This window comes from Oryx dammah, unplaced genomic scaffold (assembly GCF_014754425.2).
Source record: "Oryx dammah isolate SB20612 unplaced genomic scaffold, SCBI_Odam_1.1 HiC_scaffold_2, whole genome shotgun sequence".
NCBI lineage: Eukaryota > Metazoa > Chordata > Mammalia > Artiodactyla > Bovidae > Oryx > Oryx dammah.
In genome coordinates this window covers 178,465,958-178,491,466 of record NW_024070186.1, presented here as the reverse complement: position 1 = coordinate 178,491,466, position 25,509 = coordinate 178,465,958, and the positions used below count along the sequence as shown (strand labels likewise).

At 43.0% G+C, this 25,509-nt stretch overlaps 1 long non-coding RNA gene across 1 annotated transcript; it reads right to left on the bottom strand.

The window, feature by feature from the left end:
• LOC120876186 lies at positions 1 to 24,448 on the bottom strand. Its single transcript, XR_005724125.1, has 3 exons — positions 24,344 to 24,448; positions 23,727 to 23,954; positions 1 to 435 (listed from the first exon to the last, which is right to left on the bottom strand). It is a non-coding gene; the product is annotated as an uncharacterized LOC120876186 (long non-coding RNA).
• Positions 24,449 to 25,509: the final 1,061 nt, after the last annotated feature.

Sequence of the window (25,509 nt, the reverse complement as noted above, 5' to 3'; positions counted from 1 at the left end):
TGTCTATATTAATTAGATTAATAAGTCTAAACATTAATACCAGATATTAATTTAATACTGAATATTTTCCAGTTCACACAAACCTGAAATTAATTCAAGTCATTTACCTTCTGTATTTTCCAGAATTTACATAAACACTTAATATCCTTTAAGCCAATTAAGTAGATCTCATTGACAAATTAATTCTAATAATACCTTCTAAAGGTAAAGACAAGCATAACGCACACAAACATGTAGACAGACATGAGCGATCACATAGCTTTCTTTTCTAAACTTAGTCATAAATCAGATATCATAATATAAAACTCACTAGTTGTAAATAACAGTTGGAATAAGTTTAATTTTAAAAGGCTTCTTCCTCATCTTTTGGTCTCAAGGCACAGAGTGAGAAATGCAAGTTCTCTTAGAAGTACTTGTTCCCTCAAGGTCAGAATTCTGGGGCGGGGGGGAAGTATTTTAACAAGTTAGCGTTCTCTAATTGCACATGCAAAAAAAAAAAAGAGCAGGTTTTGCAATTTCAAAACAAAATTTTCTCTAGAGTCTAAAGAGTATTGTAGCCACACAATGTAAAAAAAAAAAAATTCTCTTTTTCTGTAGTCATAGATTTATAGCTAAAATTTAGACCAGACAGTGCTCAAATTGACCCTTGATAACAGGCTGATAAAATAAATAACCCTTGCCCCAGCAGGAGTTATCCCTCTGGGGAGGTGGTATCTTCGTTTGAGTAGAAGAATCTGGAGGAGTAAGCAAACTTAGAGGAGTGGGTGAAGCTTGGTTTCTCCCCTGAGAGTTGGGAGAAGTTAAAAGGGGATTATTTAGAATGTCAGAAGAGTTTTCTGATTCTTCAGGCTTTTGATTATAGGACCTAGACAGATCAGGATTATGATAAAGGGCCATAAAGTCCTGAACACAAGGGGACCACAGTCCACTTTCCCATCTTGTTGCAGTAAAGATCTAATTGTAAGATGGTATTATAAACTAGAGACACACTTTCAGGCTGTTTTTCCATCCCCCCAACTTAAATTAAAACCAGGTAATATTATGGTAAAACGAAGTTTTCCCTTTCTCAGTCCAACTGAAAAAAGGGATCCTCCCATGTTGAGCAACCTACAACCAAGAATGGCAGTCCTAGAAATGAAGTCCGGCATTCTAAAAACATCATTAGGACACACTTGAAGGAGATTCAGAGCATCCTCTGAATTTCTTTAGAATCCTGTTGATGGGGTTTTGAGCATCTTCTACTCTCCCACCAATCCCTGATCAGATTCTCAGCTCAACCTGATCCCTTTGAGCCAATGCTAGGGCATTGCCAGGGCCCTTCTTTGAAGGGTATCTGTTGTAGCACTGCGATCTGCTTGAACGTGGCCGGCCCATTAGACTGTCCACTGCAGTGTGTGGACTGCCAAGGCCTGGAGCGAAGGGGTCTGATGGATGCAAAGAGGAGCCCCTGGAGAAATTGGGAGTTGGGTGCTATGTAAAATGCCATGGGGGTCAGGACCTGAGGAGTAGGAGGTGAGAGTATTCCCAGGGGGGGATATTTGGACACAGAGCAAGGTGGGAGATTAAACAGCAGAAGAATCCCAAGTCTATCACCCTGCTTGTTCAGTCGCCAAGGTTTTTACCTTGGGGATCATCTGATGATTTTATCTGACACAGGCCACAGAGTTTGGCAGTGGCCGAAACACAGTTTAGGAATGAGGTCCAGAAAATCCTTCCTTAAAAGAGCTCAGAGACATGAAGTGAGAAAGAGAACTAGTTGTGTGAGTAAGGTGGGAAAGAAAAGCATAGTGAAGGGTTCCGTACAGGACAGAGAGAGAGAGAGAATCCTTGGGCTCCTTCATGGTTGGAAATCACATTTCTGCCAGCTCCCAAAGAATAGCATCACCCATCACCCAAGCATTACTTGTATCTGCACATTCTGAGGGATACGTCCTGTCACCCTCAATATGAGGGGAGCTATAATGCAGCAAGCAGAACAAGGCTGTGCCCTGCAGGTCTTGAAAAGAAAGAGAAGCAGACAGCCAGAGAAAGAACACCAAACTACTCACTATGGTCAACTCTGGGGACCAGGATAAGTCATGTGAAGGAAGGACTCTCACCTTTTTACCCTCTATGCTTCTCAATTATTTTAACTTTCACAAGAAGTGTTCATGCATTTGAAATTTTAAATGAAGGAAAAAAAAAAAGCTACATGTTAACTAATACTAGCCTAATGATGTTGGAAGAAAGGACCAGAAAAGGAGAGAAAGCCAGCTGGGGGTTGTTGATGGCAGCTGGGGGATTCGGCAGGTGAGGACCGAGGTGAGGGGTGGCCAAAGGCCACGTGGTGTGAAATGAGCCGGTCCAGGAACTGTACAGGTGGTGCGATGTGTACGCCGCTGGAAATACAACAGCAGGGGCAACTCCTGGTTAGGAGTTTTTAGGACGCTCCTCCAGCCACTAATGATCTTGTAAAAATGGGCCAGGGTTCTTCCTGGTCCTTGGGGGACCGAGACTCGGAAGGTACATCTAATAGCAGCTTATTTGGGGAGCGGCCTTCCCCAAGAGGCAATGGGAAGTGAGAAGGAAACTGCTCTCCACCCACCCACTCCCATCCTCAAAGCAAGACACACAGGTCCAAGAAAGAAGTGCGCAGAGAACCGGAGGGATGGAGGTAACAACAAAGGGTTAATTTAGCCAAACTGTTCCAATTAGCCTGACATCAGAAATCAACAAAGCACCCTTTTCAACACATCCTGACAAGTGTTAATTGTATCTTTTGTTGTGTTTTTTTTAAGTCTTTGCTAACTTGATTGGCCGAAAATCAATCAACTGTGGCACAGGTGACACTTTCTAAATTACCTGCTTACTCAGCTCCTTGGGCTTTCCTGGTGGCTCAGACAGTAAAGAATCCGCCTGCAATGTGGGAGACCTGGGTTCCTTCCCTGGGTCAGGAAGATCCCTGGAGGAGGGCATGGAAACCCACTCCAATATTCTTGCCTGGAGAATTCCATGGACAGAGGAGCCTGGTGGGCTACAGTCCATGGGGCCACAAAGAGTTGGACACGACTGAGCGACTAAGCACAGCACTCAGTTTCCTCAGGATCAGACAGTAACTTTCTTTTTTTTAATACTTTATTTTATTTTTTTAAACGTATTTATTTTTATTTTGGGTTGCTCTGGGTCTTCGTTATTGTGCACAGGCTTTCTCTAGTTGTGGAGAGCAGGGTGTACTCTCTCAGTAGCCGTGCAGGGACTTCTCACTGCGGTGGCTTTTCTTGTTGCAGAGCAGGGCACGTGCTGCTGCTGCTGCTGCTGGTATGTCGCTTCAGTCGAGGCCGACTCTGTGCGACCCCATAGACGGCAGCCCCCCAGGCTCCCCCGGCCCTGGATTCCACGTGGGCCTCAGTAGTTGTGGCTCAAGGGCTCTGGACTGCAGGTTTAGTAGTTGTGGGACATGGGCTTCTTTGCTCCCCGACAAGTAGAATCTTCCTGGACCAGAGATCGAACTTGTGTCCTGTACACTGGCAGGCAGATTCTTATCCACTGTACCACCAGGGAAGTCCTAAAAATCTTTCATTTTTGTTAATTTTTTTATTTGGCTGCACCGGGTCTTAGTCGTGGCATGCAGAATCTTTAGTTGCAGCATTCGAGATCTTAATTGTGGCATGGGAGGTCTTAGTTCCCCAAACAGGGGTCAAACCTGGGTCCTCTGCTTTGGGAGCTTGGAGTCTTAGCTACTGGACCGCCAGAGAAGTCCCCAGATGGTAGTTTTCATCTTCTCATTCCAAGCATGACCTGGGATTAATGATGAAACATGTTTTTTTTTGTTTTGTTGTTTTTTTGATATTAAAATAACACAAGGAAATTTATATGTGTATATGTATACCTGAATCACTTTTCTGTACACCTGAAGCTAACACAACATTGTAAATCAACTATACTCCAATATGAAATAAAAAGATACAGGGTTAAGCATTTTCTACACTGGTTTAAGGACAGTGAAACTGTGACCACGAGGCCCACAATAATGCAAATTCAGGTATAACATAGTTGGTAATTGGCTCCCATCGTCACCAAAGTTTCGTTCAGGTTATTTCATTAACACTGCAAAGTACAACCCTGCTTTTATTTTAGTATAATCGAACTGGGGGACCTACGCTGGAGAGAGCAGGATTTTCTAGTCTGAGATGCTTCCACCAGGGGGCGGCGCTAGACCTCTGAGAGAGAGTCGAAGAGAAGGCACACAAGGGGCAGGATAGAGTGCCTTCCCCATCAGGATCTGCAACCTACGCTCAGTGGGCTAAAGTGTGCCCCTGTGTAAATAAAGTTTTATTGAACCACAACCGTGCTCATACATTTACGTTTGGCGGCCTTCACACCATAATGGCAGCGCTGAATAGCTGTTCGAGACTGTATAACCCACAATGACGAAAGTATTTACTATCTTTTCCTTTACAGATAAAGCTTGCCAAGCCCATTCTAATGCTCCCCCAGAAATGGTCTAGGACACTTACTCATCTGAGAAGGAGCTACCTCAATGAGTGTAGGGAAGCACCACACTGTGAGGTAGGTACCATTATTATCCCCACATTACTGAGGCACAGGGATGGCAAAAAAACTTTCCCAGACAATAATTGTTGGAACTAAGATTTGAAACCAGATAGTCTGGTTTCAGACCGCCGCCTACAAGTTGGGGCTTCCTAAAAGTTCTCAGAAAGGGAAAACAGAAATCAAAATCAGCCACATACAAAGATTCATAATTTTCAATAGCAACATAGAAAGGCAGGCAAAAAAGGAAGCAATGCATTCAAATTCTTGAATGAAAAAAATATTTTCAACCTAAAATTCTAGACCCTGATATCTAACAAACAAATATAAGGGCAGAAAAAGACAGTATCCACCATGCAAGCTCTCAAAATAATTTCCCTCAATGATCTCTTTCTTAGCATGCTACTGAATAGTATGTTCTACCAAAATGAGAAATTAAAATTATAAAGAGGAAAACAGAGATCTAGGGGAAAAGGAAAGAGAATTCCTAGGATGAGGATGAAAGGAAATCCAGTGTACTTCAGGCATAGGGAGAGTCTGTTCAGACTGAAACAGGAAGACAAGGGAGCCTCCCAGGTGGGAGGCTGCATTAGTTAAACACTGCTGGGTAACAACCCCAAAGGTTAGCAGCTTAAAACAATGAACATTGATTATCTTATAGTTTCTAAGGGTCAAAAATCTGCTTCTGGTTCAGGGTCTTTCATGCAGACAAGGCTGCAGTCATTCGAAGACTTCACAAGAGCTGAAGGATCTGCCCATTCATGTGGGTGCCTGGCAACGGTCCTGAGTTACTTGTGCTGTGGGCCTCTCCAGAAAGGCCACTCACCACATGGCAGCTGGCTTCCTCTAGAGTGATTGATCCAGCAGAGAAGGGGACAGAGCCCAGGACAGAAGCCACAATGTCTCTTATATTCTAACCTTGGAACTAACATACCATCACTTCTGCAGTATTCTATCAGTCACCAGAGACCAACCCTTATATAAGGTGGGAGAAGAGCACACTAGATGTGAGTATCAAAAGACAGAGATCCCTGGGGCCATCTTGGAGGCTGGCAACTACAGAAGTATTCCCTTTACTGTGGCAGTATAACACAACTCAGTGGTGGAAAACATCTACTTACTATACACATGAGTTTGGGGGGTGGTCAGAAATTCAGACAGGGCACAGAGGGGTTGGCTTGTCTCTGCTACCCAATGTCTAGAGCTGGAAGACTCAAAGTGTTACTGAGTCCAAGCTCACGCTGCTCATTGCATAAAAGACCAATAAATCCAAGTGATGAGGTGTTAAGGCAAGGAATACAACTTGATTTTTTAAATAATATTTTTTATTTATTTATGGCTGTGCTGAGTCTTCCTTGCTGCACAGGCTTTTCTCTATTGTGGCCAGTGGGGGCTACTCCCCAATCACAGTACACAGGCTTCTCTTGCTGCAGAGCACAGGCTCTAGGGTGTGTGGGCCTCAGTAGCTGCAGCTCCCAGGCTCTAGAGCACAGGCTTGATAGTTGCAGTACACAGGCTTTGTTGCTCTGCAGCATGTAGGATTCTCCCAAATCAGGGATTGAACCTGTATCTCCTACACTGACAGGCAGATTCTTTACCACTGAGATAGTAGGGAAGCCTGAGGCACGGAGTGTGACTTTATTCAGAAAGCCAGCTAACCGAGAAGATGGCAGACTAACGTCTCAAAATAACCATCTTATGGGGGGTCTGGATGGCAGGTTCTTTTATAGAACTGAGAGGGAGAGGAGGTGAGGAAGTAAAGTACAAAGGTCATAAGTCTTGCAGATATCTCCTGGAATGGCCAGCCTTGAAGAGGGGATGTGCTCATTTCTTCTTTTCTGTGGGCTTGAACAGGTGGGCAGCTGTGAGCTGAATGAAAGAACTTTAATAGTCAGGCAGAGAACCCTGCTTCTCTGAGGTAGGACATTATGTATGATTATAATAACAAAAGCAATGATAAGCAAAGGTTAAAGTCAAAGAAACAGATCCAACATGGAGTCACAACTGGCTCACAGTCTTAGAGAAGCCTGAGGGCTGTAATTATCTGAGGGGTCATTTACTTACCTGTTTGGTGGTTGCTGCTGGCTGTCAGCTGGGGGTCTCAGGCCTCACTATGTGCTCTGCCCATCTTGGACGGTTTGGGGTTTCTCTCAGTAGTGACTGGCTTCTAAGAGTAAGAGCCTTAAGAGAGACAGTCAGGCAGAAAACAAGCTTGTCTTTTTATGTCCTGGTGTCAAAAACCACACACTGTCACTTCTACCACAATCTGTCACAGTAATCACAGGCTCCCACCCAGGTTCAAGAAAAGTCAGATAGACACTGCCTTTGATGTGTAGTGAAAAGATTCTGGAAGTGCTCGTGGGAGAGGAAATATTGCTGTGGCCAGTTTTGCAAAATACAGTTGACTGCAGAGGTCTTGGGAAGGTGGAGGATGAGTGATAAATTACCTGCTGTGCTTGAAGGTGAAGATATTATTGAGAAGCTGTTGATGTAGGCAGAACTACATGAGTGTGTTGAAAGCACAGTAAAATAAAGGGATTATTCACTCCAGGGAAAACAAAAACTTACACAAGAAGGAAAGGGAAGCATAGTATATTACATGGGTCAGCTTATATGGTATTTATATTGCCATACTAGTGTAAACACTAAACATTGATTTAACCAAACCTTGTGCTGTGATGAAGTTAAAGATGGGACTGGAAATGAATAACGAATGTGTAAAAGAGTTAAATCCTTTATATTAGGAAGTCAGTAAATAATGCTGTGATATGGTAATAGCATCAGTTCAGTTCAGTTAAGTCACTAAGTCGTGTCCGACTCTTTGTGACCCCATGAACTGCAGCATACCAGGCTCCCCTGTCCTCCACCAACTCCCAGAGCTTGCTCAAACTCATGTCCATCGAGTCAGTGATGCCATCCAACCATCTCATCCTCTGTCATCCCCTTCTCCTCCTGCCTTCAATCTTTCCCAGCATCAGGGTCTTTCCCAATGAGTTTGTTCTTCACATCAGGTGGCCAAACTATTGGAGTTTCAGCCTCAGCCTCAGTCCTTCCAATGAATATTCAGGACTAATTTCCTTTAGGATTGACTGCTTTGATTTCTTGCAGTCCAAGGGAATCTCAAGAGTCTTCTCTAACACCACAGTTCAAAAACATCAATTCTTTGGCTCTCAGCTTTCTTTATAGTCCAACTCTCACATCCATACATGACTACTGGAAAAACCATAGCTTGGACTAGATGGGCCTTAGTCAGCAAAGTAATGTCTCTGCTTTTTATGATATGGTAATATCATAAGAAATGTATATTTGGAAACTTTCCTAGGGTCCGTCCAGTGGTTAAGAATTTGCTTTGCAATGCAGGAGACAAGAGTTCAATCCTTGGTTAGGGAACTAAGATCCCACATGCCACAGAGCAACTAAGCCCAAGTGCCAGAATAATACTGAAGGCTGCCTGCTCTGGAGCCCATGTACCACAACTAGAGAGTCCATGCGCTGCAATGAAAGATCCCACATGATGCAACTAAGACCCAACACAGCCGAATAAATAACAAATAAAATTTTAAAATAATAGAAGAAATACACATTTGGTCTTCGTGCCCAGTTCCTGGCACAGAGATCCTAAAACCCTCGAAATTCCCTGAGTGATGAGATAAAGGAAGTATCTTTTGTTGTTTGTAATAAGAGTTTCTGCAAATAAGGTGACTCAGTAGGCCCCTAAATGGGTTCCAGATGGGGGCTGGTTGCTGGAGAAACCAACTGTGGGGTTAAAGGGTTAGAATCACAGGATTAAAAGTTGAGATCTCCCCTGACCTCTAGGAAAGGGAAAGGAGCTGGGGATTGAGTTAATCACTAATGGCCTGTGATTTAATCAATCGTGCCTCCATAAAACCCCTAAGCAATGGTGTTTGGAGAGCTTCAGGGCTGGTGAACACATCGAGGTGCTGGGAAGGGGGCGTGCCTGCAGCTTCACTGCCCCTTGACTTTGTTGCCCCAGGCCTTGCTCTGTACATCTCTTTCATTTGTCGGTTCCTCAGATGTACAAGATGGATTTATAGAGGAATCAGAGATCAAATTGCCAACACCCGTTGGATCATCGAAAAAGTGAGAGAGTTCCAGAAAAACATCTACTTCTGTTTTATTGACTACACCAAAGACTCTGACTGTGTGGATCACAATAAAATGTGGGAAATTCTTAAAGAGATGGGATTATCAGACCACCTTATCTGCCTCCTGAGAAATCTGTATGCAGGTCAAGAAGGAACAGTTAGAACCTGACATTGAACAACAGACTGGTTCAAAATCGGGAAAGGAGTACATCAAGGCTGTATATTGTCAGCCTGCTTATTTAATTTATTTGCAGAGTACATCAAGTGAAATGCCAGGCTGGATGAAGCACAAACTGGAATCAAGATGGAGAAATATCAATAACCACAGACACATAGATGACACCACCCTATGGCAGAAAGTGAAGAACTACTAAAGAGCCTCTTTCTTGATGAAAGGAAAAGAGGAGAGTGAAAAAGTTGGCTTAAAACTCAACATTGATAAAACTAAGATCATGGCATCCAGTCCCATCACTTCATGGGAAATAGATAGGGAAAAAATGGAAACAGTGACAGACTTTAGTTTCTTAGGCTCCAGAATCACTGCAGATGGTAGACTGCAGCTATGAAATTAGATGCTTGCTCCTTGGAAGAAAAGCTATGAACAACCTAGACAGCATATTAAAAAGCAGAGACATTACTTTGCTGACTAAGGCCCATCTAGTCCAAGCTATGGTTTTTCCAATGGTCATGTATGGATGTGAGAGTTGGACTATAAAGAAAGCTGAGTGCCAAAGAATTGATGCTTTTGAACTGTAGTGTTAGAGAAGACTCTTGAGATTCCCTTGGACTGCAAAAGATCAAAACAGTCAATCCTAAAAGAAATTAGTCCTGAATATTCATTGGAAGGACTGAGGCTGAGGCTGAAACTCCAATAGTTTGGCCACCTGATGTGAAGAACAGACTCATTGGAAAAGACCCTGATGCTGGGAAAGATTGAAGGCAGGAGGAGAAGGGGATGACAGAGGATGAGATGGTTGGATGGCATCACTGACTCGATGGACATGAGTTTGAGCAAGCTCTGGGAGTTGGTGGAGGACAGGCGAGCCTGGCATGCTGCAGTTCATGGGGTCACAAAGAGTCGGACAAGACTGAGCAACTGAACTGAGTTGTATCCATCACAAGAATTGAAACTAGTAAGTAAACTTTTCCTTAGTTTTATGATCCATCCTAGCAAATTACTGAACTGAAGGAGGGGGCTGTGGGAACCCCTGATTTATAGCCAATCAGTCAAAAGTACAAGAGGTTGACTGCTGACTGGCTTCTTAAGAGGAGACAGTCTTGTAGCACTGAGCCCTTAATTTGTGTGACCTGCTTCCCAGGTGGTTCAGTGATAAAGGACCCGCCTGCCAATGCAGGAGATATAAGAGATGTGGGTTCAACTCTGGGTCCGGAAGACCCCTGGAGGAGGGCCTGGCAACCCACTCAGTTATTCTTGCCTGGAGAATCCCATGGACTCCTCCCCTCCAGAGGAGCCTGGAGGGCTATGGTCCATACAGTCTCAAAGAGTCAGACATGACTGAAGCTACTTAGCACGAAGGTACATACAGGGCTAACTCCAGGTTGAGGGTGTCAGAGTTTACTGAAGTGTGGGACGACAGCTAGCCAGTGTCAGAAAATTGGTTGGTGGGGGTGGGGATGGGAAAAGCCCATGTGTGTGTCAGAGCCGTTCCATGGGTAGAAACAGATCATGGCAGTAGTATCTATAACTGAAAAGATAAGAAGCTGCAGCAGAGACATAGATTTATAAATATGGAGGTAAATCAGAGAAGAAATGGCCAAAGAATTTAAGGAATAAGCCTCTCTAAACTGGGATTGGGTGGGCGAAGGAGGAGACCACGGGTTTCTATCTTGAACTTGGTGCATAACTGGGCTTTCATATCCCATCTCCTATCCTGTTTACCACGTTGAGGCCTCTGCAGTCTGTGACCTTCAGGACACTGTGTCACCCTCTGATGGACCCCAACATGGCCTTTTCAGAGTCCTCAATTCATGAGACACACCACCCAACTCAGTTTCTCTGAGGGGCACAAGCCCAAACACAGACTCAAAAGCCATCTACCAGGAGTTGGCCTACCCCTCCCACTAGGCTAGGAACTCCTTCCCTCGCAGCTTTGGTACACAGGATGGCTTCCCCGGTGGCTCAGTATTAAAGAATCTGCCTGTGCTAAAGTGGTAGAGAATCTACCTGCCAATGTAGGAAACACAGGTTTGATCCCTGACCCAGGAAGACCACCTGGAGAAGGAAATGGCAACCCACTTCAGGATTCTTGCCTGGGAAATTCTGTGGACCGAGGAACCTAGTTGGGGATTCCATGGGGTCACAAAGTGTCAGATGCAACTGAGCACACACACACACACACACACACACATGAAACCTGTGATGTTAAATTTTCTTATTCTTTTTTAAATATAGTTGATTTACAATGTTGTGATAGTTTCTGGTATACAGCAAATTGATTCAATTATACATACTTACATACATATATATGTCTTCATAGTCTTTTCTATTATAGCTTATGATACGATATTGAAGATAGTTTTCTATACTATACAGCAGGACCTTCTTGTTTATCTATTTTATTTTAAAAATTTAAGGTATAATCTAGAAAGTAAAAGTCTCCCCTCCCCAGACCTCTATCCCACTGCTCAGAAGTAGCAGTATTAACAGTGTTTGGGGTGTTTTTCTATAAGTATCAACATGTATTGTTTGTAATTTTCTAAATAACCATTTTTAGAGCTTTAAAAAAATTATAAATCCATGTCCAGTCCCTACCAGACTCTCTGTTATGAGTGTAAGGAAAATACCTAGCGAACTTAACAATGTTTTCATCTTCACGAAGGATTTATGTTCTCAACTGTGGGACAGAAACCAGTATAATCTTTGACACCCAGAGAACTGCAGTCAACCTCTTCAATATACCCGCCTTAGCTAATGTCAAAGGCATGATGCTTAAAACATCAAAATTTAGGAGATTGCACAAAAATAACACAGTAAAAATACAATTGCTTGCTTTATATTGCTGGTACATGTTGGTTAGAGAAAATCAGGCCAAAAGCATGTTCAGGATATATTTTTTAATGCATTATGTTGACATACTATGCATAAACTATTTCTAGGCAGCTTCTTCAGTATGCTGCTTGGAGGAGGATGGGTAATAAGATGGAAGTTTTGGAAATTACAGGGAAATGTATTTTTCTAGAATTGGCACAGTATCAGACAAGAATTGTATTCAGCAGCTAGTAGCAGAGATCCAGTTGCTGTGAATTAAGACATTTTAGGGTTTATTCTCTGATGTGAAAAGCTAGAACAAGCATGGCAGCTCCTCAAAGTTATTTGGAATTCAGGCTCCTCTGATTCTTTGCATATAACTTCAAACCTCAAGGTCAAGCTTTTTCATGTTCATATTATAGCTGTGGAGCTCATGTTCTAATTGGGCAGAAGAAGAGGAAGGGGAAAAAGTGATTGTCCCTTGAAGCTTAAATTATTGCCCTTTAAAGAGCTTTAAAGACCTGTTTACAGCTCATTGGCCAGCCTTAACTGCAAAGAAACTGAAGAAATGTTGACTTTTAGCTGGGCACTTTGCCACTCCAAATAAAATCAGCTTTTTATTTTTAAAGAAAAGGGAAGTAGAGAGGCTACAATAGGCATCTAGCAGTCTCTGCACTGGTGCCTTCTCCAAGAAAAGGTATAACTTTGCTCTGGTAGGCACAAAACTTTTAATTTTCCCAAATACCTTATAACTCTAGAATCTCCCTGCTACATGAAGGGCACCATTCTACACACAGATGAGCAGATCAAAAACCTGTGAGTCATCTTTGATTCTTCTTTTGCCTTGCATGCAAACCATGAGCATGTTTTGTTGACACTACCTCCAGGATATGTCCCCTGCCTTTCTAAATCAGACACCCTTGGTCACCATGATCCAAGCCACCCCTACTCCTGTATTCTGGTCTTCTTGCTTCTGCTCTCTCTTTTTCTTAGTGGCAAATCCCTAGGATTCCCCAGACCTACAGAATCATGATTTCCAAAAAAAGTCCCCAAGAAGCTGCATTTAAACTAAACCCTTGGGTAATTCTTTTATTATTATTACCACTATATAAAAATAGCATCAGTTCAGTTCAGTTCAGTCGCTCAGTCATGTTCGACTCTGCGACCTCATGAATTGCAGCACGCCAGACCTCTCTGTTCATCACCAACTCCAGGAGTTCACTCAAACTCATGTCCATTGAGTCAGTAATACCATCCAGCCATCTCATCCTCTGTCATCCCTTTCTCATCCTGCCCCCAACCCCTCCCAGCATCAAAGTCTTTTCCAGTGAGTCAACTCTTCCCATGAGGTGGCCAAAGTACTGGAGTTTCAGCTTCAGCATCAGTCCTTCCAAAGAACACCCAGGACTGATCTCCTTTAGAATGGACTGGTTGGATCTCCTTGCAGTCCAAGGGACTCTCAAGAGTCTTCTCCAACACCACAGTTCAAAAGCATCAATTCTTTGCCGTTCAGCTTTCTTCACAGTCCAACTCTCACATCCATACATGACTACTGGAAAAACCATAGCCTTGACTAGATGGAACTTTATTGGCAAAGTAATGTCTCTGCTTTTCAATATGCTATCTAGGTTGGTCATAACTTTTCTTCCAAGGAGTAAGCGTCTTTTGATTTCATGGCTGCAATCACCATCTGCACCGATTTTGGAGCCCCCCAAAATAAAGTCTGACACTGTTTCCACTGTTTCCCCATCTATTTCCCATGAAGTGATGGGACCAGATGCCATGATCTTCGTTTTCTGAATGTTGAGCTTTAAGCCAACTTTTTCACTCTCCTCTTTCACTTTCCTCAAGAGGCTTTTGAGTTCCTCTTCACTTTCTGCCATAAGGGTGGTGTCATCTGCGTATCTGAGGTTATTGATATTTCTCCCAGCAATCTTGATTCCAGCTTGTGCTTCTTCCAGCCCAGCGTTTCTCATGATGTACTCTGCATAGAAGTTAAATAAGCAGGGTGACAATATACAGCCTTGATGTACTCCTCCTTTTCCTATTTGGAACCAGTCTGTTGTTCCATGTCCAGTTCTAACTGTTGCTTCCTGACCTTCATATAGGTTTCTCAAGAGGCAGGTTAGGTGGTCTGGTATTCCCATCTCTTTCATAATTTTCCACAGTTGATTGTGATCCACACAGTCAAAGGCTTTGGCATAGTCAATAAAGCAGAAATAGATGTTTTTCTGGAACTCTCTTGCTTTTTCTATGATCCAGCAGATGTTGGCAATTTGATCTCTGGTTCCTCTGACTTTTCTAAAATCAGCCTGAACACCTGGAAGTTCATGGGTCACGTATTGCTGAAGCCTGGCTTGGAGAATTTTGAGCATTACTTTACTAGCATGTGAGATGAGTGCAATTGTGCAGTCGTTTGAGCATTCTTTGGCATTGCCTTTCTTTGGGATTGGAATGAAAACGGACCTTTTCCAGTTCTGTGGCCACTGCTGAGTTTTCCAAATTTGCTGGCATATTGAGTGCAGCACTTTCACAGCATCATCTTTCAGGATTTGAAATAGCTCAACTGGAATTCCATCACCTCCACTAGCTTTGGTCATAGTGATGCTTTCTAAGGCCCACTTGACTTCACATTCCAGGATGCCTGGCTCTAGATGAGTGATCACACCATCATGATTATCTGGATCATGAAGCTCTTTTTTGTGCAGTTCTTCTGTGTATTCTTGCCACCTCTTCTTAATATCTTCTGCTTCTGTTAGGTCCATACCATTTCTGTCCTTTATCGAGCCCATCTTTGCATGAAATGTTCCCTTGGTATCTCTAATTTTCTTGAAGAGATCTCTAGTCTTTCCCATTCCATTTTTTCCTCTATTTCTTTGCATTGATTGCTGAGGAAAGCTTTCTTATCTCTCCTTGCTATTCTTTGGAACTCTGCATTCAGATGCTTATATCTTTTCTTTTCTCCTTTGCTTTTCACTTCTCTTCTTTTCACAGCTATTTGTAAGCCCTCCCCAGTCAGCCATTTTGCTTTTTTGCATTTCTTTTCCATGGGGATGGTCTTGATCCCTGTCTCCTGTACAATGTCAGGAACCTCCGTCCATAATTCATCAGGCACTCTACCTATCAGATCTAGTCCCTTAAATCTATTTCTTACTTCCACCCTATAATCATAAGGGATTTGATTTAGGTCATACCTGAATGGTCTAGTGGTTTTCCCTATTTTCTTCAATTTAAGTCTGAATTTGGCAATAATGAGTTCATGATCTGAGCCACAGTCAGCTCCTGGTCTTGTTTTTGTTGACTGTATAGAGCTTCTCCATCTTTGGCTGCAAAGAATATAATCAATCTGATTTCAGTGTTGACCATCTGGTGATGTCCATGTGTAGAGTCTTCTCTTGTGTTGTTGGAAGAGGGTGTTTGCTATGACCAGTCCATTCTCTTGGCAAAACTCTGTTAGTCTTTGCCCTGCTTCATTCTGTATTCCAAGGCCAAATTTGCCTGTTACTCCAGGTGTTTCTTGACTTCCTACTTTTGCATTCCAGTCCCCTATAATGAAAAGGACATCTTTTTGGGGTGTTAGTTCTAAAAGGTCTTGTAGGTCTTCATAGAACCATTCAACTTCAGCTTCTTCACCGTACTGGTTGGGGCATAGACTTGGATTACTGTGATATTGAATGGTTTGCCTTGGAGACGAACAGAGATCATTCTGTCGTTTTTGAGATTGCATCCAAGTACTGCATTTCACACTCTCTTGTTGACCATGATGGCTACTCCATTTCTTCTGAGGGATTCCTGTCTGCAGTAGTAGATATAATGGTCATCTGAGTTAAATTCACCCATTCCAGTCCATTTTAGTTCGCTGATTCCTAGAATGTCGACGTTCACTCTTGCCATCTCTTGTTTGACCACTTCCAATTTGCCTTGATTCATGGACCTGACATTCCAGGTTCCTATGCAATATTGCTCTTTACAGCATCAGATCTTGCTTCTATCACCAGTCACATCCACAACTGGGTGTTGTTTTTGCTTTGGCTCCATCTTTCTGGAGTTATTTCTCCACTGATCTCCAGTAGCATATTGGGCACCTACCAACCTGGGGAGTTCCTCTTTCAGTATCCTATCAGTTTGCCTTTCCATACTGTTCATGGGGTTCTAAAATGTACCATTTTAAGGCTTATAATTTGATGACATTACATGCATTCACAGTGTAGTACAACCCTCACCACCATCTATTTTCAGAACTTTTTTCATCACCACAAGTGGAAACCTCATACCCATTAAGCAGTCAAAATCCATTCTTCCTGTCCCTGGGCATAAATCTGCTCTCTGTCCCTATGGATTCACCTCCTCTGGACCTTTCATGTTAATGGAATTATACAATATGTGGCCTTTTCCATATGGTTTCTTCCATTTAGCATAATGTTGTCAGGGTTCATCCACGTGGTAGCATATGTCAGTACTTCACTCCCTTTTATGGCTAAGTAACATTCCATCACATGGAAATATCACATTTTGTATATTCTTCTTTTGGGGGTTGCTTCTACCTTTTGGCTATTGTGAATAACACTACTAGGAACAGTTAAGTACAAGTGTTTGTTTTCAGTTCTTTGGGGTATATACCTAGGAGTGGAATTTCTGGGTCATATCAATTTCTCATTTCAAGTTATTAAGGAACTGCCAAAACCTGCTTCCATTCTGCCCCCTTATTTATTCTCCACACAGCAACCAAAGCAACTTCTTTAAATTTAAAATAGACCATCCTACAGTCCCACATAAAACTCTCCAACAATTTCCCACTTCTCTTAGAATAAAATGCAACCTCATTATATTGAGGGCTTCCCTGGTAGTTCAGCTGGTAAAGAAGCTGCTTGCAATGTGGGAAACCTGGGTTTGATCTCTGGATTGGGAAGTTCCCCTGGAGGAGGGACAAGCTACCCATTCCATTATTCTTGGGTTTACCTGCTGGTTCAGATGGTAAAGAATTTGCCTGCAGTGTGGGAGACCTGAATTTGATCCCTGGACTGCGAAGTTCCCCTGGAGGAGGGCATTGCAACCCACTCCAGTACATAATATGGCCTCTGCCCCTGTTTCCAATGTGTCTCTTAACTCTCTCTCCTCACTTCTAAACACTCTCTGTTCCTGCCTCAGGACCTTTGCACTTGCTCTACCCACTGGCTAGAGTACTCTTTCTCCTAATCTTGCTCTCAGCCTTGAGGCCCTACCTCAAGCAACACCTCCTTAGAGAATACTTCACTGACCACCTTATCTAAACCAGCCCCACCCCACCCTCAATCGCTGCCTATAAAATCACCATTTTACTTTCTTTATAGCACTTTATAGCACCTTTATCTGAACTTAACTTTTTAACACATGTTTGGTAGCATTGTCTGCCTCCTTCTAGAACACCAGCTCCATGACAGTGAAATTGTTTGTTTTGCTAATCCCTGTAACACCTGCTTTCAGTTCACTGCCTGGCAAGCCAGAGGGTTAATGAATATTAATAATTAAGGACTTCCCTGCTGGTACAGGGGATTAGGAATCTACCTGCCAATCCCTCATCCAGGAAGATTCCACGTACCCCAGAGCGACTGGAGCCCAGGCCCCACAACTGCTGAGCCCGCACTGTAGACCCTGCGAACTGCAAACACTGAGCCCGAGTACCACAACTGCCGAAGCCCACGCCCCTAGAGCTGGTGCTCGGCAACAGGAGAAGCCGCCGCAATGAGCAACTTGTGCACTGCCACGAAGGGGAAGCCAGCCCCCGCTCAAGGCAACTACAGAAAGCCCGCGTGCAGCAAGGAAGACTCAGTGCAACCAAAAATAAATAAATAAGAAATTAAAATAATAATAAAAATCAACTAACTAATCATTTGCTCAAAACCGAATCTGAAAATTTTGCTCGGATTTAGGATGGAGATTGGTAGAGGTTTCAATTAAAAGTCAGTGATCTGAGTATTAAATAGTTTTTTTGTGAATTACTTCTGTGCTGGGAAGTGACAAGGAGATCTCTTGAATATCAAGTTAGAATCTATGGAAGTACAATTACAAAAACTCATATATGAAATTGAAGGAAAATCAGGGAGAATGTTTAATTAAAAGAAACACTTAATGATTAGGAACTAGCAGTGTCTCAGTAGATATAATAGCTTGATGATTAAGAGCAACCACCATGGGCTTCATTCACTTAGTAGCTCCATGACCTTGAGAATACGTTACATTCATAATGTGGACTTAATAAAAAATACCTACTCACAGGCTTATTGTAAGAATTAAATAAGGTAATGCTTGTGAAAGACTTAGCTCAATAAGAAGGAACTGTTACTACTGATATGCCTTAATAGCTACAAATTAGTAAAAATATAACATTTCAAATGATATAGTTTAGAGTGATGTGGTTATTAGAAAACTTTGGTTATCAGTGAAAAAGGAATCTTAACATCTATGTTATACCCATAGGATATGTGAACTCACCATTCAATTCCTTTGACAAAAGTCTATTGAGCATTTACAGACAACTGTTGGGTTCAGAAATACAGACACTGTTCCTTCTCTTAAGAAAACAACATTCTTAGGTTAAGGCCATCAGAAAGAGATAATTCTGGTTTGGATAGCTTTAAGAAACTTCCAGTATTTCCAAACCCTGATGTCCATCAGGAACGATATTCTGGGAAGTTGAGTTTTTAAACATAGTCTGGTAGACTCTACAGTTCTCTCCGAGATTCATTCTCCTCTCCTAAAAAGCAGAACTTTTAGCTATGCATTTGACCATCTCAAATAAAGACTACATTTCCCAGCTTCTCTTGCATCTAAGTAGACTAAGTTCTGGCCAATGGATCTGAGAGAAAGTAACACACACAGCCTCCAAAAAATGCACTGCAGTGGGAAGGTCTCTCCCTATTCATACCTTTCCTCTCTTCCCATTGGCTGGAAAGCAGAAGACACAGTGTGGGCCATTTGGCCCATGTAGTGGAGAACAGCTTTCTAGGAATGGCAGAACGGCAATGTGGAAGGAATCTGGCCTCCTAACAGACATCCATAGCAGAGCTGTCATGCCATCTTTGACTTTTATGTGAGAGAGAAATAAATGTCTATTTTGTTTGAGCCATTATTATTCAGAGTCTCTGTCTCCTGAAAACAAATCTATTTCCCAAATACATATATACCAAATTTCTGGCCCTACCTCTGCAAACTCTTATTGTAGGAGGTCTATGATGAAGCCCAAGTATCTTTATTTTTTTAAGTTTCCCAGGGAATTTATTTTGATGTTTCAACAGTTTGGGGAGCCACTGAGTTGCAAATGGGTCAAAAAAGCAGTACTAGAAAAGGTCTTGAATAATAAGTAGGAATTAACCAGGCAAAGCCTGGGGGGAAAAGTCAGTCCAAGGAAAGAGGAAAGCCAGAATCAGTGAGAAAACACATCGTGCCAGTGAGTATAAACCTCGAATGTTTAACCGCTTCAGTCCTGTCCGATTCTTTGCTACCCCATGAACTGTAGCCCACCAGGCTCTTCTGTCCATGGGATTTTCCAGGCAAGAGTACTGGAGTGGGTAGCCATTCCCTTTTCCAGGGAATCTTCCTGACTCAGAGATGGAACCCAGCTCTCCTGCATTGCAGATGGATTCTTTACCAGCTGAGCCACCAGGGAAGCCCAAGAATACTGGAGTGGGTAGCCTATCACTTTTCCAGAGAATCTTCCCAACTCAGGAATTGAACCAGGTCTCCTGAATTGCAGGCAGATTTTTTTTACCAGCTAAGCCACCAGGAAAGCCCTGACAAGACTGCACAGGTAATGCTATCACAGAGGACCTAGGCAGCTACCAAAATACTAGAACTTATAAGTTGTGGAAAACTGTTTAAGAGCTTAAAGGAGAAGAGTGATCCAATCAGACTTTTGCTTTTGTTTTAAACTGTTTTAACACCTTAGGACATTTGCCTTTATATGTTTATATAATTTTTACAGGACTTTCTGGGTGGCTCAGTCAGTAAAGAATCTGCCTGCAATGCAAGAGACACAGGAGACACAGGTTCGATCCCTGGGTCAGGAAGATCTCCTGGAGAAGGAAATGTCAAGCCACTCCAGTATTCTTGCCTGAAAATCCCATGGACAAAGGAGCCTGATGGGCTACAGCCCTTGGGGGTCAAAAAGAGTCAGACACGACTTAGTGACTAAACCACCATAATTTTTACAAATGGGGTTAGGATGTCTATATTGTTGCCTTTTAATGACAATAAATATTCGTCTGCAGCTTCATTCTAAATGAATAAATACCACCTCATTTTATGAATATGTATTAATTTTAACCAGTCCCATTATGATGGCTTCATTCTGCTTCAGTTTTGGCTAAGCTGGAGCTATATTTCCAAGAATTCCCTTCCCTATAGCCTGGGTTATAGTTGGCCATGAGAAAAATGTACGTAGGATTGGGCAGGCAGAAGTCAGAGAGCAGACATTTTTATGCTCTTAAGGCCGGTGTAGGGCTCTTAAGGCCGGTGTAGGGCTCTGTGGCCACTCACACATATCGCAGTGCCTCTGCTGCTTCACCTCGTTGGTGTGGGGCAGCGGCCAGGCCTGCAGCTCCTCTGGCAACTCTGGGTCTCTTTTGGCTTCTCCAGATCCTGAAAGAAGCAAGTGAAGGATGCCAGCTTCTCCTGCCAATTACTCACATCATCAAGACAGCAGGTGGTAACAGAGGCATGTTCCACTCTGTCCTCACCGGCTCCTGCTCATCTCTGCATTCCCCAACTTCAGGTGTGTTTTTTCTTCCCAGGTGTTGACATCAGGCCCAACACCAGATTCAGAAAATCCTCTCCATTACATCCTGACTAGCTGACCACTGTTGACCTCAGATGAGCAACGTCTGAGCTCTATAGTAAGTCCTTTAGTCCCTTTCATCTTTAATGGTTGTACTTCTCTGGTGAAACTCCAACTGAACCCTAACCCTCTATGTTCATCAGGTTCTCTGGGAATCAGACACTGAGGCAGACAGAGGAATGCCATTGGGAGAAACATCTGGAAAGATAACACAGTGAGGAAGCAGGACTGGTCCAATGGTGCCTCAGATAGCAACGCAAACTTGGCAAAGAAAGGTTCAGCCATGTCAGCAGGGAATCTGGAGCAGTTTCTGCTAGAGGAGCCTGGCTGATAAGCAAAACTCTCAGGCCCTTGCACCTTGCTTGGTCCTCAGTAGCCAGGACTGCCTCAGAAGAGCGTGGCCTCTGCGTGAGAGTAAGGTGGATCCCAAGCAGGTCAGAAGCTGGAATCTGCCAGCCCCAGCACTCTCTGAAGTGAAGGGCAAGTTTATTCTTGAAGGGACCCCGCCGAGGCGCACCCCACCTCTGCCCCGCCCACAGGCACACGGTTAATTGATTCCGGTTTTTCATGCTGTTATAAACAAGACTTAGGTGAATAATCTGGTAGTTCAATCTTTTTGCACATCCATAATTATTTACTTAGGATTAATTCCTAGGAATGAGAGTTCTGAGTCAAAGAGGAGGGCCAGTTTTGAGGCTTTTGATTTATGAAAGCAGAGTGATCCTTAGGAGTGTCATGGTTTTAATCAGAGTTTAATGAACATTGAGGCTGAATATTTTTATATGATTTTGGACATTTGTATTTCTTTTTAAAATTGTCTTGTTCATTTCCTTGCCTATATGATATTCATCTTTTTAAAAGGATTTGAAGGAGCTATTTATATGTAAAAGATTTTAATCCCATGTTTAATATATATTAATATAATGCAAAGGATCCTTCAGTTTGTCCTTTAACTTCTTTCATGTTTCTTTGGATACACAGAATTTTTATATATTTAGTACTATTAATAGTTTCCTTGGTGATTATTCTTAGAAAAGTCTTGGCCACTCAAGATTACATTAATATTCCATTATATCCTTTTTTATTATAAATCATTTATTTAATTTTGTGATGTGATTAGGGGGATCTAATATATAAATATATAATGTTTTATCATACTGTATAAACTCTGTGTGTGTGTGGCTGTACTTTCTTTTTTGTCCCATTGGCCTTTCTGTAGCAATATCCCCATTGTCTTAAATATTTTGGTTTCAGGACTTCCTTGGTGGTCCAGTGGCTAAGACTCCATGCTTCCACTGCAAAGGACACGGGTTTGATCCCTCATTGGGGAACTAAGATCCCATATGCCAAAAAAAATGTTTGGTTTCATAATAAATATTAACTTTTAAAACATATGTTAAGTATATACAAATATATTAAGCATAACATGTGCTATTTAACATAACTATGTTTTAATTATGTAGATTTCATGATGGCTATTAACATGAACATTTATTTCATGATCATGTTCATTGGTAAGGTAAGGTCCATCTTAAAATTCATTTTTAAAAAATATCCACCTCCCGGGCTTCCCTGGTGGCTCAGTGGTAAAAAATCCACCTACAGGAGACACAGGTTCGACCCCTGATCCAGGAAGGTCCCACATGCCTTGGGACAACTAAGTCTGTGGGCCACAACTATTGAGCCTGTGCTGCAGAGCCCAGGAGCCACAGCTACTGAGCCCACGTGCCCCAATTACCGAAGCCCACATGCTCTAGAAACCAGACTCTGCAACAAGAGAATCCACCAAAATGAGGAGCCCGCTCACCACAACTAGACAAAAGCCTGCACAACAGTGAAGACCCAGCACAACCAAAAATAAATCATTTTCTTAAAAATCCACTTCCCTTCCCTGTAAGATTATGTGTCTGTTCCTAAATCCACATGTGACAAGTAAAAAATGGCCTTAAATCCTTTAAAACTTCTCTGCTCCAGAGAGGGAGTCCATCTCCTCTCTGCTTGTGGGCTCTGTGACTGGTTTGTCTGGTACATTATGGTGAAAGTGATGTTTCCAGTTCCCGGCTTTTCCACTTCCAGTCTCCAGGGACCCCGTCTCTGGGAGCCCTGAGCTGCCATGGAGGAAGCCCACAACCTTCATACTGCCATGCCAGGGAGCCCAGCCTTCAAGCCATCCCCACCAAGGTGCCAGACCTGTGAGTAAAGCCAAGTCAGACCCTTCAGACCAGCCTGTGGCCAACCAAATACAACAGAGTGGCCTCAGTCAAAGTCAACACCATGTGCTGCAGAAGAATTGCCCACTGAGCCCTGCCCTGACGCACAAAATTGTCAGGTATAATAAAATGCTGGTTGTTTTAAGCTAAGTTTTTGGGTGACTTGCTATACAAATACTGTTCTATCATGTGATAGAACATCACGACTCTCTGGTGGGGGAGTACACTTTCCTGCCCTATGGACCTCAGGTTGGAGTGTGGCTTGCTTTGGCCAGTGGTGTCCAAGTAGACAAGTCCTATGGCAGGTCCACAGAGAAACTTAGCCGTGTTTCCTGCAGATATTTTGCTTTTCTTCTGCCATGAGGAAAGCCCCTGAGGGGGGCTGCTCCTTCAGCCTGGGTCCTGCAGCATGAAGCCGTGTGGAGCCAAGGAGGGCTGACCCACAGCTAACAACATACAGGGTAAACAAGGAATAAACTCTTGCTGTCTTAAGCCATCAACATTAGGAGTTTTCCATCATCACAGTCACGTTTAGAATAATAGGCTACACAACTGTTATTTCTTTCTTTTCATCACTATTGGGAAAGCCCATGTCTCATGATAAAGTCTGAAAATGCCAGATATTCACTTCTCAAGCCTCTCTTACAGCTAGAGGTGTTCTTATTTTGACCAATGACAACTAAAAGACAATCTATGAGGGGGATATACATTTGGAAAAAATTTTCCTCAGTGATCAAAATAGATAGACATGAAAGGAGTTAACTTCAGCTGCCCTAGCCATTCACCTGTTCTAGACATTGTTCCTTTGATGATGTGATGGTTAGAGCCACAGCAGCCATTATGTAAATGGAATCAACAAAGCTGAGAATTAAAAGTCAATATACTGAGGAATGGAAGGTTAAAAAAATTTTGGAGCTTTAATAAAATTGTTGAGCCACTCAACAACTCTAGAACTGTCTACCACCAAAAACAGTTTATAATGTGAGGCAATTGTCTCAATTGTTAAAGCCACAGTTAGTTGGTAATTCTGTTTTTTGTAGCCAAAAAAAAAAACCAAACCCTAACTAGTATATAGTTACTTGTTGATTGAATGCAGCCCTTTTCTTCCCGCAACAGCATTCTGATTTTCCTTTAAGGAATCCGTACCACACACACAATGCTCTGTATTTTGGTACAAGCGGGATTGCGATCTCCAGCTCCTGGGGTGAGCACGTGACCGGTCTGGCCCATCAGAGTTTTACATCTACCTGGCTACAGCGAGGTTTACTTCTTTAAGCTGAGGTTCACTTCTGGGTCTTTTGGCAGCACTATTGGGAAAGAGAGGTTCACTTTTCATTGAGACTGCTGCTGGGGAACAAAACCAACACAGAAGAAAGCAGAGTGGAGAGTGAAAAGACAAATTTCTGAGCCTTTGGGACCCTTTGCCAGGTCTCCCTTTGGACTCCTGTTTCAGTTATATGAAACAATAAACTTCTGTTCTTTCATAAGCTAGTTACAATGGAAAGATTCCTGACTGATACAGACCAGAGTCCTGGTTTACAAGTGGGGCCAAGGGGCCTCAGCTGAAGTAAAGCAGGGGTGGGAGTAGGGGTGAACTAGAGGAAGGATAGAGCGTAATCACTCTACAAAGTACTACTTTTATCTACCTCTTTCATAGATATAAGAAGCTGAGGCATTGAAGGGTAAAGTTCCTTACCCAAGGTTGTTCAGTGAGTAATCAAAAGGATCCAGCTTCAATCTCAGGCTTAACAGAACTCCAAAACTCGTTATTTTTACTGAACCACACTGATTCTCAGGTTAGCTGTATAACCAAGAATCAAGTCTATATTTTGCCTTGTAAACATCAGAAGAGTTTTATTGGTGTTGGCTGGGTGGGGCAGAGGATAACCCAGAGTTTCCTTCTATTGTATTTGAGAGTCAAGTTCAGAATTCTTAATTACTTTCCTGATTAGCCATAATTAGCTTTACACAACATTACTACTTAAGTGCTGCTCCCCAAGGCTCCTACACGTCACCTTGGCAAGGAAAGGGGATTTTGGAATTTTCGTCTTATTTTCAGGATATGTAGATAAGTTTTTCCAGAAAATTCCAGGTCAGCAAAAGCCCTTCCCAGCATGTCTGGTGGAACAGGTGAGGGTCAGCTTCACAGCCTGTCCCACACCTCTCCAGGGAGCCCCTCTCAAGGGAGAATCCCAAGCACCAAGCCCCCAGCCCCTCCCTGCAAGACTCTGTTGTCTGAGTCCAGCAGGCGGCCAGGGTCACAAGCCCTGTTGCCAAGCTCATAGTCTTAACCAGATCTGGACACAGATGTCAGCAAGGGGCTGCTGCTCTTAGCGTTTCCAGCTCTGTAACAATTCATCTGTCGTCATGCCCTGCTGCTTGTCCTGGACCTGACCTGGTGAGTGGACTCACCACGTGGCCACCCTCTACCAAACCCAAGCTGACCAGTAGCCCATCTGAGGAGCCGGATGCCCAACCCACCAATGGCTGCCTCCAAAATGGTCCCTGGACCCAGGATTGCTGCCTGCCAGTTCCCCCAAGCCAGTGGATCCCAATGTGTTAGGAAAGGCACTGCTCATGTACCCAAGATGATTTTCCGAGATGACCCCACAGCTTTAAATAAACCCAATCACTCAGTGACAAGATGGTTCTCTCTCCATCCTTCAGATGATCACAGAGGAGTTGTGTTTCAGGCAGGTTTGTCTTTTACAACTCTTTAAGAAGGCAATGGCACCCCACTCCAGTACTCTTGCCTGGAAAATCCCATGGACAGAGGAGCCTGGTAGGCTGTAGTCCATGGGGTCGAGAAGAGCCGGACACGACCAAGCGACTTCCCTTTCACTTTTCACTTTCATGCATTGG